The sequence below is a fragment of the Notothenia rossii genome (genome assembly GCF_949606895.1).
Source record: "Notothenia rossii genome assembly, chromosome: 3".
Classification (NCBI taxonomy): domain Eukaryota; kingdom Metazoa; phylum Chordata; class Actinopteri; order Perciformes; family Nototheniidae; genus Notothenia; species Notothenia rossii.
This window is the reverse complement of record NC_136901.1, coordinates 74,424,371-74,428,128: the sequence shown is the minus strand read 5'-3', so window position 1 is coordinate 74,428,128 and position 3,758 is coordinate 74,424,371.

Genomic DNA, 3,758 nt, shown 5'->3' with positions numbered 1-3,758 from the left:
GCTGTAAAGTGACGTAGATTTTACGCTCATCTATTATTCAAAATGTGGGATTAATGCTGCCCATTATGGATACAAGCGATTTTCACCCATTTAGTAATTACATGTTTTAAATTTGTACACACCAATGTGTTTCCTATCGCCTAAACCTCCAGGGCTGTACACAGTTTAATACTGTCAACTTCTAATTTTGGGAAAAACGAAATCGTCTTTTAAAACTACAATTCCCAGTAGAGATGTGCCATAGAGAACATGTTGCGAAACACAACAGCCAGCATGTGTACTTCTGGGGGGGCGTTCGAGTCCAGTTTTGAATAGTCTGGTGGTTTCGTTCCATTTCAAAGAGCTTGACGCCCGGCGTAACCTTGGCGCACTTCCACTCCAACATCCAATCCCAGAGTTTGAAGATTAATCACGGGGGTTGGCAACGGGACTGTAGTCCCAAACGATAGCTGGGGATTATGGGTAGTGTAGTGTCTTCGGCCATCCTAAACTGAATTTTTTTCGGATATCATATCACATTAACTACACCACATCTGGCGTCACAGAGATCTTCTGTTACTGTCCTTTCTTCTTAGAGGAAGTACAGAAACACGTAACTCTGGATTTGTTTTAATCTTTGAGGTGCAATAAACGACACTGCAGCTTTTTGGCATGTTAAAAGTTATTTTCTGCCTCTCATGAGAGTAACAGCTGGCGAAGTGACAGCCTCGCCAACTGATTTCAAATGTGTCATTATTATAAGCAGGGCCGTTTCTTCCTATAGGCGGACTATACAGATGCATAGGGCCCCCGCGGCCACTAGGGGGCCCCCAAGCTGAAAGTACTTTTTTTTTTATTCATCCAAAAAACAAAAAAAGTATAATTCATACACACAAAGATGAACAAAATTAGTAGAAGCGGGAGGGCTGAAGCATAGCTTATGGAAAGTAGCCCTCCCGTGCATCATCCTAATATAAGACTATAAACCTATCAAAGACTCAGAATGAAAAGGAATTTGCGAATGTTGATAATACCCTGACATTTAGTGACTATATCCGTCGGGCAAGTAACAAAGCGAATGGTATCCTAGCAATGATCGACAGATCATACACTTATTTGGACTCTGACGTAGTACGTAGTTTATACATCTCTCTTGTACGGCCACTCATCGAGTATGGGAATGTCGCTTGGTCCCCCATGTACAAAAAGGATGCTGAGCTCATCGAGAAAATACAGAGAAGGGCAACGAAGCTGGTTCCAGAACTAAAGGACCTACCATATCAAGAACGACTGCAAAGTCTTAAGATCCCGAGTATGTATTATAGAAGGGCGAGGGGAGATATGATCAAAGTTTTCAAATATCTCCACAACATCTACAAAACATCATGCCCACTGAAACGGGATTATAACACCAGGACTCGTGGACACTGCCTCAAGTTGAAGAAACAGTACTCAAGACTGGCTATCCCCCGCAACTTTTTCAGCCTGCGTGTGGTTGACTTGTGGAATGATCTGTCAGAAAGCGTTGTCACATCCAAGACGGTTAACTGTCTCAAGTCCCGCCTCGACCATTACTGGTCAAACATCACCTTCACTTTGGACTATGTGGCTGTTGCCAGCATCCATAGTATATAAAGAACAGTGATCTGCTTATTTATGAGTGACTAAAAGGCCTTAGGCCTATTACAGCCGTATCCTATTGATTGATTGATTGAGAACATCGGCCTTATTGCGTCAAAAACGTATAGAAATGAAGGAGAACAAAGAAATAAAGAAAACAGGAGAAAAAATGTAATAAAAGTTAGGGCAGGAAAACAATAAATGCATATATATACGAAAACTAGATATAGGGTCATTTTCTGCACATGTCAATAGCGCTATCTTTTTTTGGAAATGGAAATACTATATATAAATATATATACATATGTACACATGTACTTAGCAAATGAATAATAATAATAATAATAATAATATATGCATATAATAATATATGCATAATTGCAAAAACATTGTGAACAATTATTTTCAAGTTACTTTTTTACATTCATACAGTATGTTCACGCTGTGGTTTGGAACTGCTTTTGAATGTTATTAGGCATTTTGTTATGGAAAATGTTGTGCATAATCAGTACTGTTCTAAGCTGTACTATGTCAACACATTTTAATAGATTGAGTTGTTTTTAATATGGGAGTTGTGTGTTCATATTTACCAACACCACAGACTTTCCGTAATACTTGTTTTTGGGATGTTATTATTTTTTGTAGATTTTTTGAGTACGTGTTTCCCCATATTTCGGAGCAATAGTAAAGGTAAGGGAGAAATAGACTGTTATAAAGAGTATTTTTTCTTCAAGAATGTTCTTAGTATGATACAAAATACCTATTGTTTTTGACAGTTTAGTCTGTACATAATTTATATGGTGCTTCCAATTGAGTTTTTCGTCAACAAGCAGTCCTAAAAATGTACATGCACCAACTTTTTCTATCTCGGTATTGCAAATCCGTATAATGCAGTCATTTCTACTCTCAGACTTTGTATTGAATAACATGTAATTTGTTTTGGCCACATTAAGGGATAATATATTAACTACAAACCAGTTACATAGTATTTCTAATTCTGCATTCACAATTTTAACAAGATCGCCAAGATTAGGATGGGAGCAGAGAATTCAAAGTTCAGGTTCAGCCTCAATATATTTGGGGAGAATTCAAATGAGCCGTCTTTATTTGTAGACAGCCAAGCCCCCTCCTGTGTTCGGTGAAGCATTATATGCTTACACATCCAATGTAGGATATAAACATGACTAAACTGCAATGATAGCAAAGCTGTGGCTTGTGTTTTTGGGGTAATAAAGTCCAAATCATTGTTGGGCTTACAGCCAATGAGTGATGTCTGAGGAAGATGAAAAATGTAAATTAAACATTGTTGAGAAAATGCTGCATCTCTTGCATTTATTGACATATAGGAGCCTTATTGTTTACCTTTTTAATATCATTTTTTGTAATTTTCAATTGCTTGGTTTTTGTTAAATTAGCCTGTTTTCCTATTAAAGTGTAACAGATTGATGCATCTCCACAGATCATCTTAACATTTTCGGAATCCCCCCCCATTGTAGTTAAAGAACTAGGGCCCCCAAACAGCATCTTGCATAGGGCCCCAAAAAAGCTAGAAACGGCCCTTATTATAAGCAAGACAATAAAAGGCAAAGATATGTAGAAAATAAACGTATTTAAGATACGTTCATAACGAACGTAACGTGGGAGAAAATACGTTTTTAGCTAAACGTAATTGAGAATGCAGTTTAGTTCTGTGGGAACGTCATTTTTAGGAGACAGGGTTGGACGACGACACACATTTTTTCTTGACCAGTGAGCTAAAGCTATGGTTTGTTAGTTATCTAACTGGGAATCTACACTGGCACTTAAACATGCAGGTTGTGCATCGAACTGGTAGTGCTCTTTCGTTAACACAATCACACTGGGAGGGCGCTGTCTTGTGGCTAAATGTTCTCAATATTAAAATATTTTACCTTGTCAGATTCACTTATAGCCCAATGGAGAGTTCTTAACAATAATTTGTGTAGGCATTTGTTTATGTGAGCATCCAACACTGAGCTGTTGGGAAGCAAGTCTAAATGTGACGTAGGGCTACTATTACCTCAGTACCACAACTTTTACCGGACAAGTTTCTGCTTCAACTGCTTTTACATTATTATTTTACTTCGGCATGATTTTTCAGTTTTCGGTTTTCCAGGGTGTCGTGTGAGTTTACTTCTCAC